Genomic DNA, 14,500 nt, shown 5'->3' with positions numbered 1-14,500 from the left:
ACACATCCAAACTCCCTGAGGGACCAAATTGCTTGCAGAGGGCTGTTGGGACCGTGGTCTCGGGAAACACCTAGCTCAACTGGCATAACATAGTTTATAAAGAAAATGTTCTACATTCTACTTTGGTGAGTAGCATCTGGGGTCTTAAAAGCCTGTGAGTGGCCATCTATGATACTCCACTGGTCTCGCCCCTTTGGGAACAAGGAAGAATGAAGAAAACTAAAGATATAAGGGGAAGATTAGTCCAGAGGACTAATGGACCACATCTACCACAGGCTTCACCAGACTGAGTCCAGTACAACTAGATGGTGCCCAGTTACCACCACTGACTGCTCTGACAGACATCACAATAGAGGGTCTCAGACAGAGCTGGAGAAAAAATGTAGAGCAAAATACTAACTCAAAAAGATAGACCAGGGCGGGGCCAAGATGGCGGACTAGGTAGACACTACCTCGGATCCCTCTTGCAACGAAGACTCGGAAAAACAAGTGAATCGATCACATACATAACAATCTACGAACCCTGAACAACAAACACAGATTTAGAGACGGAGAATGAACAAATACGGGGAGGCAGCGACTGTTTTCGGAGCCTGGAGCCAGCGTCCCAGTCAGGTAACCTTGGCGCCCGGCTTAGGTCTGGGCCCAGGGGAGCTGAAGGCGCAAACAAGGGGCGCAGCCCTACCCCCCTGAACTCACCCCAGGAGGGGGCCCAGCCGGTCCGCACGGGCGGCATGGCGACATGGCTGCTGGGAGAAGTCCCCGGAAGGCAGTGACAGGTTTTGGAGCTGGGAGTGCAGCGTCCCAGCCGAGAAACCTTGGTGCCGGGCTTTTAACTGGGCGCTGTCACGGCGCAAGACGGGGTGCAGCCCTACTCCCCTGAACTAACCCCAGGAGGGGGCCCAGCCTGTCTGCGAGAGCTGGGCGGCGACACAGCTGGCGGGACGAGAAGACCCTGGGAGGCAGCGACTGATGTTGGAGCCCGGAGTGCAGCGTCCCAGCAGGGGAACCTTGACGCTGGGCATTGGACTGGCAGCGGAGGATCTGACCGTGGCTTCAGCGGTCCAGACCCTCGGGGGCAATTTCCAAACAGGCAGCACACATAGGCGACACGCCCCTCGGGAATCTCAGATAAAATAGTCATTCCAAGCAAGAAAAGCAACATTGGCTATATTCCGAGGTGCTACTCTCCTATTTCTCTGAACCCTCCCCCACCCTTCACAGGCGGCTTCATTAACATTGGAATTTCCTGAGCCAGAGGGAGAACGGCTCCGGTTCTGCAGCGGCTTTGCTCCCCCCCCTTTATTTTTTTTTGGTCTTTTCCTAACCCATTCTTCCGGCCTGAGAGAAGGAACCACAAAAAACCCAGGAACCAAAAATCCATCCCTAATTGGACTTAAAACACAGAACCAGCTACAGCCAAGCATATATGATCCAAATCTCGGACTTTCATCCTTACAGGGAACAAGGTGGCAATTATAATCCAAAGGCAGTTCTGATAGGGATCTGACTGCATTTTTTTTTAGAGGATTTTCTGGAAAAAAAGTTTCCCAGGTCTGATATCTCTGCTTATTCAACAGAGCCCTAACTAACCCACAACAGAGAACTGAGGGCTGAAGCTCCCCCCAGACCACCTAGCCTCTTGCCTTAGGGGTCTAAGGAGGGTGACATCTACCAATCAGTAGAGGTACTTACATTGGGGGCGTAAGGTACAGCTGCAGAGCCCTCCCACCAAGGTGCCATAGGAATAGAGACACACCTACCTCACTGACACTTGGGGGAAGCCTCTCAGCATCCTGCCCCCCCCGGAGGGTGAACCCTAGCTGCTAATAGAATCTGGTGCATACAACTGTCACCACTACTTCTCGAGGTGGATAGGTGTTAGGATGCAGCACACACTTGATGACCCAAAATCAGATTCTACTCAAGAATAGTGAATAGACTCAGGCATATATATCGGGCAACAGCCCAAACCAGCTGGTAATAGGTCATAAGTAGGTCAAGGGCTAGAACAAACAAGACAACACAATCTAGTAGACCATCCACGTATATTGAAAGAAAACAAAACAAGATAAGACTCAGCGAGCAATTTCAGAATAAACCACTACTTAGTGATGGCTCGGAGACAGCAGTTGATATCAAACCACATAAAGAAGCAGACCATGACAGCTTCTACAACCCCCCAAACAAAAGAATCAAAATCTTTCCCAAATGAAGATACAATCCTGGAATTATCAGATACAGAATACAAAAAACTAATTTACAGAATGCTTCAAGACATCAGAAACGAAATAAGGCAAACTGCAGAAAAAGCCAAGGAACACACTGATAAAACAGTTGAAGAACTCAAAAAGATTATTCAAGAATATAGTGGAAAAATTAATAAGTTGCAAGAATCCATAGAGAGACAGCACATAGAAATCCAAAAGATTAACAATAAAATTACAAAATTAGACAACGCAATAGGAAGTCAGAGGGGCAGACTCCAGCAATTAGAATGCAGACTGGGACATCTGGAGGACCAGGGAATTAACACCAACATAGCTGGAAAAAAATCAGATAAAAGAATTTAAAAAAATGAAGAAACCCTAAGAATCATGTGGGACTCTATCAAGAAGGATGACTTGTGTGTGATTGGAGTCCCAGAACAGGGAGGGAGGACAGAAAACACAGAGAAAATAGTTGAAGATCTGCTGACAGAAAACTTCCCTGACATCATGAAAGACGAAAGGATATCTATCCAAGATGCTCATCGAACCCCATTTAAGATTGATCCAAAAAGAAAAACACTAAGACATATTATCATCAAACGTGCCAAAACCAAAGATAAAGAGAAAATTTTAAAAGCAGCCAGGGATAATAGAAAGGTCTCCTACAAAGGAGAATCAATAAGAATAAGTTCAGACTACTCAGCAGAAACCATGCAGGCAAGAAGGCAAAGGGATGACATATACAGAGCACTGAAGGAGAAAAACCGCCAGCCAAGGATCATATATCCAGCAAAACTCTCTCTGAAATATGAAGGCGAAATTAAGATATTTACAGATAAACACAAGCTTAGAGAATTTGCAAAAACCAAACCAAAGCTACAAGAAATACTAAAGGATATTGTTTGGTCAGAAAAGCAATAATATCAGATACCAGCACAACACAAGGTCACAAAACGGAACATCCTGATATCAACTCAAATAGGGAAATCACAAAAACAAATTAAGATTAACTAAAAAAATGCTCAACACAGGGAATCATTGAAGTCAATATGTAAAAGATCACAATAATCAAAAAGAGGGACTAAATACAGGTGGCATAGAACTGCCATATGGAGAGTGATACAAGGAGATATAGAACAATACAAGTTAGGTTTTTACTTAGAAAAATAGGGGAAAATAATAAGGTAACCACAAAGAGGTATAACAACTCCATAACTCAAGATAAAAGCTAAGAAAAACGTAACGACTCAACAAACATAAAGTCAAACACTACGAAAATGAGGATCTCACAATTTACTAAGAAAAAAGTCTCAGCACAAAAAAGTAAGTGGAAAAATGAAATGGTCAACAACACACATAAAAAGGCATCAAAATGACAACACTAAACACTTATTTATCTATAATTACGCTGAAAATAAATGGACTAAATGCACCAATAAAGAGACAGAGAGTCTCGGACTGGATAAAGAAACACGATCCGTCTATATGCTGCCTACAAGAGACACACCTTAGACTTAGAGACACAAACAAACAAAAACTCAAAGGATGGAAAAAATATATCAAGCAAACAAAAAGCAAAAAAGAAGAGGAGTAGCAATATTAATTTCTGACAAAATAGACTTTAGACTTAAATCCACCACAAAGGATAAAGAAGGACACTACATAATGATAAAAGGGACAATTGATCAAGAAGACATAACCATATTAAATATTTACGCACCCAATGACAGGGCTGCAAGATACATAAATCAAATTTTAACAGAACTGAAAAGTGAGATAGACACCTCCACAATTATAGTAGGAGACTTCAACACACCACTTTTGGAGAAGGAGAGGACATCCAGTAAGAAGCTCAATAGAGCACACAGAAGACCGAATTACAACAATCAACCAACTTGACCTCATTGACTTATACAGAACTCTCCACCCAACTGCTGCAAAGTATACTTTTTTTTTCTGGCGCACATGGAACATTCTCTAGAATAGACCACATATTAGGTCATAAAACAAACCTTTGCAGAATCCAAAACATCGAAATATTACAAAGCATCTTCTCAGACCACAAGGCAATAAAACTAGAAAGCAATAACAAAAAAACTAGGGAAAAGAAATCAAATACTTGGAAACTGAACAATACCCTCCTGAAAAAAGACTGGGTTATAGAAGACATCAAGGAGGGAATAAGGAAATCCATAGAATGCAACAAGAATGAAAATACTTCCTATCAAAACCTCTGGGACACAGCAAAAGCAGTGCTCAGAGGCCAACTTATATCGATAAATGCACACATACAAAAAGAAGAAAGAGCCAAAAGCAGAGAACTGTCCCTACAACTTGAACAAATAGAAAGTGAGCAACAAAAGAATCCATCAGGCACCAGAAGAAAACAAATAATAAAAATTAGAGCTGAACTAAATGAATTAGAGAACAGAAAAACAATTGAAAGAATTAACAAAGCCAAAACCTGGTTCTTTGAAAAAAATTAACAAAATTGATAAACCATTGGCTAGACTGACTAAAGAAATACAGGAAAGGAAACAAATAACCCAAATAGGAAACGAGAAGGACCACATCACAACAGACCCAACTCAAATTAAAAGAATCATATCAGATTATTACGAAAAATTGTAGTCCAACAAATTTGCAAACCTAGAAGAAATGGATGAATTCCTGGAAAAACACTACCTACCTAAACTAACACATTCAGAAGTAGAACAACTAAATAGACCAATAGCAAAAAAAGAGATTGAAACGGTAATCAAAAAACTCCCAACAAAAAAAAGCCCTGGCCCGGACGGCTTCACTGCAGAGTTCTACCAAACTTTCAGAGAAGAGTTAACACCACTACTACTAAAGGTATTTCAAACCATAGAAAATGACGGAACACTACCCAACTCATTCTATGAAGCCAGCATATACCTGATACCAAAACCAGGTAAAGACATTACAAAAAAAGAAAATTATAGACCTATATCCCTCATGAACATTGATGCAAAAATCCTCAACAAAATTCTAGCCAATAGAATTCAACAACATATCAAAAAAATAATTCACCACGATCAAGTGGGATTTATACCAGGTATGCAAGGATGGTTTAATATTAGAAAAACCATTCATGTAATCCACCACATAAATAAAACAAAAGACAAAAACCACATGATCTTATCAATTGATGCAGAAAAGGCATTTGACAAAGTCCAACACCCATTTATGATAAAAACTCTCACCAAAATAGGAATTGAAGGAAAATTCCTCAGCATAATAGAGAGCATCTATGCAAAGTCAAGAGCCAACGTCACTCTAAATAGAGAGAACCTGAAAGCATTTCCCTTGAGAACGCGAACCAGACAAGGATGCCCTTTATCATCGCTCTTATTCAACATTGGGCTCGAAGTCCTAGCCAGAGCAATTAGGCTAGACAAAGAAATAATGGGCATCCGGATTGGCAAAGAGGAAGTCAAATTATCTCTATTTGCAGATGACATGATCTTATACACAGAAAACCCTAAGGAATCCTCCAGAAAACTACTGAAACTAATAGAAGAGTGTGGCAGAGTCTCAGGTTATAAGATAAACATACAAAAATCACTTGGATTTCTCTACATCAACAAAAAGAACATCGAAGAGGAAATTACCAAATCAATACCATTCACAGTAGCCCCCAAGAAGATAAAATACTTAGGAATAAATCTTACCAAGGATGTAAAAGACCTATACAAAGAAAACTACAAAGCTCTACTACAAGAAATTCAAAAGGACATACTTAAGTGGAAAAACATACCTTGCTCATGGATAGGAAGACTTAACATAGTAAAAATGTCTATTCTACCAAAAGCCATCTATACATACAATGCACTTCCGATCCAAATTCCAATGTCATTTTTTAAGGTGATAGAGAAACAAATCACCAACTTCATATGGAAGGGAAAGAAGCCACGGATAAGCAAAGCATTACTGAAAAAGAAGAAGAATGTGGGAGGCCTCACTCTACCTGATTTCAGAACCTATTATATAGCCACAGTAGTCAAAACAGCCTGGTATTAGTACAACAACAGGCACATACACCAGTGGAACAGAATTGAGAACCCAGATATAAATCCATCCACATATGAGCAGCTGATATTTGACAAAGGCCCAGTGTCAGTTAATCGGGGAAAAGATAGTCTTTTTAACAAATGGTGCTGGCATAACTGGATATTCATTTGCGAAAAAATGAAACAGGACCCATACCTCACACCATGCACAAAAACTAACTCCAAGTGGATCAAAGACCTATACATAAAGACTAAAACGATAAAGATCATGGAAGAAAAAATAAGGACGTTAGGAGCCCTAATACAAGGCATAAACAGAATACAAAACATTACCAAAACTGACGAAGAGAAACCAGATAACTGGGAGCTCCTAAAAATCAAACACCTATGCTCATTTAAAGACTTCACCAAAAGAGTAAAAAGACCACCTACAGACTGGGAAAGAATTTTCAGCTATGACATCTCTGACCAGCGCCTGATCTCTAAAATCTACATGATTCTGTCAAAATTCAACCACAAAAAGACAAACAACCCAATCAAGAAGTGGGCAAAGGATATGAACACACACTTCACTAAAGAAGATATTCAGGCAGCCAACAGATACATGAGAAAATGCTCTCGATCATTAGCCATTAGACAAATGCAAATTAAAACGACGATGAGATTCCATCTCACTCCAACAAGGCTGGCATTAATCCAAAAAACACAAAAGAATAAATGTTGGAGAGACTGCGGAGAGATTGGAACTCTCATACACTGCTGGTGGGAATGTAAAATGGTACAACCACTTTGGAAATCAATCTGGCATTATCTTAAACAGAAATGGAACTACCATACAACCCAGAAATCCCACTCCTCAGAATATACCCCAGAGAAATAAGAGCCTTCACACGAACAGACATATGCACACCCATGTTTATTGCACCTCTGTTTACAATAGCAAAAAGCTGGAAGCAAGGAAGGTGTCCATCAACGGATGAATGGGTAAATAAATTGTGGTATATTCACACAATGGAATACTACGCATCGATAAAGAACAGTGACAAATCTGTGAAACATTTCATAACATGGAGGAACCTGGAAGGCATTATGCTGAGCGAAATTAATCAGAGGCAAAAGGACAAATATTGTATAAGACCACTATTATAAAAAGATCTTGAGAAATAGTATAAACTGAGAAGAACACATACTTTTGTGGTTACAAGGGGGGGAGGGAGGGAGGGAGGGAGGGAGAGGGTTTTTTACTGATGAATTAGTAGATAAGAACTGCTTAAGGTGAAGGGAAGGACAACACTCAATACATGGAAGGTCAGCTCAACTGGAATGGACTAGACCAAAAGCAAAGAAGTTTCCGGGATAAAATGAATGCTTCAAAGGTCAGGGGAGCAAGGGTGGGGGTTTGGGGACCATGGTTTAAGGGGACTTCTAAGTCAATTGGCAAAATAATTCTATTATGAAAACATTCTGCATTCCACTTTGAAATGTGGCGTCTGGGGTCTTAAATGCTAACAAGCGGCCATTTAACATGCATCAATTGGTCTCAACCCACCTGGAGCAAAGGAGAATGAAGAACACTAAGGTCACAGGACAACTAAGAGCCCAAGAGATAGAAAGGGCCACATGAACCAGAGACCTACATCATCCTGAGACCAGAAAAACTAGTTGATGCCCGGCCACAATCGATGACTGCCCTGACAGGGAGCACAACAGAGAACCCCTGAGGGAGCAGGAGATCAGTGGGATGCAGACCCCAAATTCTCATACAAAGACCATACTTAATGGTCTGACTGAGACTAGAGGAATCCCGGTGGTCATGGTCCCCAAACCTTCTGTTGGTACAGGACAGGAACCATCCCCGAAGACAACTCATCAGACATGAAAGGGACTGGACAATGTGTAGGAGAGAGATGCTGATGAAGAGCGAGCTAATTATATCAGGCGGACACTTGAGACTGTGTTGGCATCTCCTGTCTGGAGGGGGGATGGGAGGATAAAGAGAGTTGGAAGCTGGCAAAAATGTCACGAAAGGAGAGACTGGAAGGGCTGACTCATTAGGGGGAGAGCAAGTGGGTGTACGGAGTAAGATGTATATAAACTTATATGTGACAGTCTGACTTGATTTATAAACATTCACTTGAAGCTCAATAAAAGTGAATAAAAAAATAAAAAATTAATCTTAAAAAAAAATAAAAGATAGACCAGACTTGCTGGCCTGACAGAGCCTGGAGAATCCCTGAGAGTATGGCCCCTGGACACCCTTTCAGCTCAGTAATGAAGTCCTTTCTGAGGTTCAGCCTTCAGCCAAAGACTGGACAGGCCCATAAAACAAAAAGGGATTAAGGTACACACCAGCCCGGGGGCAAGGACTAGAAGGCAGGAGGGAACAGGAAAGCTGGTAGTAGGGAATCCAAGGTCGAAAAGGGAGAGTGTTGACATGTTGTGGGGTTGTTAAGCAATGTCATAAAACAATATGTGCACTGTTTAAGGAGAAACTAGTTTGTTCTGTAAACCTTCATCTAAAGTACAATAAAAAAGGAAAAACAAAGAATCTTTTAGAAAAGTAAGTTTAGAATAATTTTTTACCTTTTTGAAGCCTCTTTATATCAACAGAAGTAAAAAATTCATCCTGATTTTGGTGCACTTTTAAAATAAACCAGTTTTTTTGTAGTTTCTCAGAGTAGCTACTGAAAGCCCAAATTATAAGACAAGCACAAGAAGCCGTTTTTCTTGGAACTGAGGCTTAGATTGACCTCATGGTTGGACACGGAAATAAAATCAATAAATTTTAAAAAATCAAATGCTCTGTATTGGTCAAAACTTAAGACCACAAGACAAAATCTTTTTTTTTATGTTTTTTTTAAAATAATTTTTATTGAGCTTTAAGTGAACTTTTACAAATCAAGTCTGTCACATATAAGCTTATATACACCTTACTACATACTCCCACTTACTCTCCCCTTAATGAGTCAGCCCTTCCAGTCTCTCCTTTCGTGACAATTTTGCCAGTTTCTAACCCTCTCTACCCTCCCATCTCCCCTCCAGACAGGAGATGCCAACACAGTCTCAAGTCTCCACCTGATACAAATAGCTCACTCCTCATCAGCATCTCTCTCCAACCCATTGTCCAGTCCAATCCACGTCTGATGAGTTGTATTCGGAATGGTTCCTGTCCTGGGCCAACAGAAGGTTTGGGGACGATGACCGCCGGGATTCCTCTCGTCTTAGTCAGACCATTAAGTCTGGTCTTTTTATGAGAATTTGGGGTCTGCATCCCACGGATCTCCTGCTCCCTCAGGGGATCTCTGTTGTGCTCCCTGTCAGGGCAGTCATCGGTTGTGGCCAGGCACCAAATAGTTCCTCTGGTCTCAGGATGATGTAGGTCTCTGGTTCATGTGGCCCTTTCTGTCTCTTGTGCTCTTAGTTATCCTGTGACCTTGGTGTTCTTCATTCTCCTTTGATCCAGGTGGGTTGAGACCAATTGATGTATCTTAGATGGCCGCTTGTTAGCATTTAAGACCCCAGACGCCACATTTCAAAGTGGGATGGAGAATGTTTTCATAATAGAATTATTTTGTTAATTGACTTAGAAGTCCCCTTAAGCCATAGTCCCCAAACCCCCACCCTTGCTCTGCTGACCTTTGAAGCATTCAGTTTATCCTGGAAACTTCTTGCTTTTGGTCCATTCCAGTTGAGCTGACCTTCCGTGTATTGAGTATGGTCCTTTCCTTCACCTAAAGCAGTTCTTATCTACTAACTAATCAGTAAATAACCCTCTCCCACCCTCCCTCCCTCCCCCCCCATAACCACAAAAGAATGTGTTCTTCTCACTTTATACTATTTCTGAAGATCTTATAATAGTGGTCTTATACAATACTGTCCTTTTGCCTCTGACTAATTTCGCTCAGCATAATGCCTTCCAGGTTCCTCCACGTTATGAAATGTTTCACAGATTTGTCACTGTTCTTTGTCGATGCGTAGTATTCCATTGCGCGAATATACCACAATTTATTTAACCATTTATCCATTGATGTACACCTTGGTTGCTTCCAGCTTTTTGCTATTGTAAACAGAGGTGCAATAAACATGGGTGTGCATATATCTGTTCGTGTGAAGGCTCTTATTTCTCTAGGGTATATTCTGAGGAGTGGGATTTCTGGGTTGTATGGTAGTTCTATTTCTAACTTTTTAAGAAAACGCCACATAGATTTCCAAAGTGGTTGTACCATTTTACATTTCCACCAGTAGTGTATAAGAGTTCCAATCTCTCCGCAGTCTCTCCAACATTTATTCTTTTGTGTTTTTTGGATTAATGCCAGCCTTGTTGGAGTGAGATGGAATCTCATCGTCGTTTTAATTTGCATTTGTCTAATGGCTAATGATCGAGAGCATTTTCTCATGTATCTGTTGGCTGCCTGAATATCTTCTTTAGTGAAGTGCGTGCTCATATCCTTTGCCCACTTCTTGATTGGGTTGTTTGTCTTTTTGTGGTTGAGTTTTAACAGAATCATATAGATTTTAGAGATCAGGCGCTGGTCGGACATGTCATAGCTGAAAATTCTTTCCCAGTCTGTAGGTGGTCTTTTTACTCTTTTGGAGAAGTCTTTAGATGAGCATAGGTGTTTGATTTTTAGGAGCTCCCAGTTATCTGGTTTCTCTTCGTCAGTTTTGGTAATGTTTTGTATTCTGTTTATGCCTTGTATTAGGGCTCCTAAGGTTGTCCCTATTTTTTCTTCCATGATCTTTATTGTTTTAGTCTTTATGTATAGGTCTTTGATCCACTTGGAGTTAGTTTTTGTGCATGGTGTGAGGTATGGGTCCTGTTTCATTTTTTTGCAAATGGATATCCAGTTATTCCAGCACCATTTGTTAAAAAGACTATCTTTTCCCCAATTAACTGACACTGGGCCTTTGTCAAATATCAGCTGCTCATATATGGATGGATTTATATCTGGATTCTCAATTCTGTTCCATTGGTCTATGTGCCTGTTGTCATACCAGTACCAGACTGTTTTGACTACTGTGGCTGTATAATAGGTTCTAAAATCAGGTAGAGTGAGGCCTCCCACTTTCTTCTTCTTTTTCAGTAATGCTTTACTTATCCGTGGCTTCTTTCCCTTCCATATGAAGTTGGTGATTTGTTTCTCCATCACCTTAAAAAATGACATTGGAATTTGGATCGGAAGTGCATTGAATGTATAGATGGATTTTGGTAGAATAGACATTTTTACTATGTTAAGTCTTCCTATCCATGAGCAAGGTATGTTTTTCCACTTAAGTATGTCCTTTTGAATTTCTTGTAGTAGAGCTTTGTAGTTTTCTTTGTATAGGTCTTTTACATCCTTGGTAAGATTTATTCCTAAGTATCTTATCTTCTTGGGGGCTACTGTGAATGGTATTGATTTGGTTATTTCCTCTTCGGTGTTCTTTTTGTTGATGTAGAGGAATCCAAGTGATTTTTGTATGTTTATTTTATAACCTGAGACTCTGCCAAACTTTTCTATTAGTTTCAGTAGTTTTCTGGAGGATTCCTTAGGGTTTTCTGTGTAGAAGAGCACGTCATCTGCAAATAGTGATAATTTTACTACCTCCTTGCCAATTCGGATGCCCTTTATTTCTTTGTCTAGCCTAATTGCTCTGGCTAGGACTTCTAGCACAATGTTGAATAAGAGTGGTGATAAAGGGCATCTTGTCTGGTTCCCGTTCTCAAGGGAAATGCTTTCAGGCTCTCTCCATTTAGAGTGATGTTGGCTGTTGGCTGGCTTTGTATAGATGTCCTTTATTATGTTGAGGAATTTTCCTTCAATTCCTATTTTGGTGAGAGTTTTTATCATAAATGGGTGTTGGACTTTGTCAAATGCCTTTTATGCATCAATTGATAAGATCATGTGGGTTTTGTCTTTTGTTTTACTTATATGGTGGATGACATTAATGGTTTTTCTAATATTAAACCAGCCTTGCATAACTGGTATAAGTCCCACTTGGTCGTGGTGGATTATTTTTTTGATATGTTGTTGAATTCTATTGGCTAGAATTTTGTTGAGGATTTTTGCATCTATGTTCATGAGGGATATAGGTGTATAATTTTCTTTTTTTGTGATGTCTTTACCTGGTTTTCGTATCAGGGATATGCTGGCTTCATAGAATGAGTTAGGCAGTATTCCGTCAATTCCTATGCTTTGAAATACCGTTAGTAGTAGTGGTGTTAACTCTTCTCTGAAAGTTTGGCAGAACTCTGCAGTAAAGCCATTCAGGCCAGGGCTTTTTTTTTTTGTTGGGAGTTTTTTGATTACCGTTTCAATCTCTTTTTTTGTTATGGGTCTATTTATTTGTTCTACTTCTGATTGTGTTAGTTTAGGTAGGTAGTGTCTTTCCAGGAATTCATCTATTCCTTCTAGGTTTGCAAATTTGTTAGAGTAGAATTTTTCATAATAATCTGATATGATTCTTTTAATTTGAGTTGGGTCTGTTGTGATGTGGCCCTTCTTGTTTCTTATTTGGGTTATTTGTTTCCTTTCCTGTATTTCTTTAGTCATTCTGGCCAATGGTTTATCAATTTTGTTAATTTTTTCAAAGAACCAGCTTTTGGCTTTGTTAATTCTTTCAATTGTTTTTCTGTTCTCTAATTCATTTAGTTCAGCTCTAATTTTCATTATTTGTTTCTTCTGGTGCCTGATGGATGCTTTTGTTGCTCACTTTCTATTTGTTCAAGTTGTAGAGACAGTTCTCTGATTTTGTCTCTGTCTTCTTTTTGTACGTGTGCATTTATGGATATAAATTGACCTCTGAGCACTGCTTTTGCTGTGTCCCAAAGGTTTTGATAGGAAGTATTTTCATTCTCTTTGCATTCTATGAATTTCTTTATTCCCTCCTTAATGCACAAGACAAAATCTTATCCATCTTTTTAGGTGACCCACAGCAAAACTCATCCAACTAGATTCCATTTTTTATGAGAATCACTCTTTCACCAGTCTGTGGAGTCAGCTCAAAGTACAGGCTTATAGGGCTCATGCCTCTGTTCTACCTTATGATTTTCTATTTTAGGACCATCAACAAAGCATAACACTCTTAAAACAACACAACACAAAACAAAGCAACATACACACAAAAATTGTTATGACAATTTCAATCTGTTTCAGTCAGCTTGACCCATCTTAAAATTACTCGAGATCTCCCACAAACCCAGTTCAATTTCCCTTGAAGTCATTTTAAATATTCAACTACAATGAATAGAGGCTTGGACCCAGGCCAAGGTCCCTTGTACTCAGACCTGTGCAAGTATATCCCTTTCACCCAAACTGGGGCAAATATTCCCTCACAACCAAACCAGGGCAAATATCACCTTGTGCCCAAACTAGAAAACGTATCCACTTTTTCTAGTGGGTATCAGGGATATGGTGGGACAAGTATTGCCTTGCACTCAATCTGGGGCAAGTGTTCCCTTGTACCCAAACCAGGGCAAGGATTCAAATAAAATTGCCTGAGGTCTCCCTCAGATCAAAACCAACACCTTTTATTGATGTCAGTCAATATCCCTTGAAACCAGTCCAGGGAAATTATTCAGATAACTCAAATGGGAGAACCCCTTATGAAACCCCAAAACCAAACTAAAATTCCTCAATGTGGAAAGAAAAGGACAGTAGATGGGAAACCATTTCCAAAAACAGACAGTGCAAGAATAACTCATCAAAGAAAGGATGCCCTAACTGCTCAGATATAAACCCAGAAAATTCAACACAAAAGGAGTGGAACTTAAACCCAGGAGATTTGTACCAAGTTCCCAAGCCATGGTGAAGGAACAACTGGAAGCAAGAAGCTCATTTTTTGGTACCATATGCTTGACCTCTCACCACAAAATGGGGTGCTCTCCTCGGCAGTCTTCTGTGGATGGATCCCCAATTTTCTCTGTATCCCAGTTCTGACAACAAACTGTTAAAAATAAGAAAAGCTCACCAAAATTTGAACATTGGGTTTATTCTGAGCAGTTATTCTATATGCATATAAAAAAGAAACCTGTTGCCATTGAGTCGATTCCAACTCACAGCGACCCTATAGCACAGAGTAGAACTGCCCCATAGAGTTTCCAAAGAGTGCCTGGTGAAATCAAACTGTTGACATATAGGGAGACCATTTGATTCCAGAAATAGGAAATGAAGAAGCTAGGTACAATGAGTCTTATAAAGAGAAGAGGAGGGAGAAATATAGAAGATCTACCACAGGCTAATCTTAATATGGTTCATTGAACCTGCCCTTCCCCTT

The sequence above is a fragment of the Elephas maximus genome, chromosome X, assembly GCF_024166365.1.
Source record: "Elephas maximus indicus isolate mEleMax1 chromosome X, mEleMax1 primary haplotype, whole genome shotgun sequence".
NCBI lineage: Eukaryota > Metazoa > Chordata > Mammalia > Proboscidea > Elephantidae > Elephas > Elephas maximus.
Note: the sequence above shows the minus strand (reverse complement) of the source record.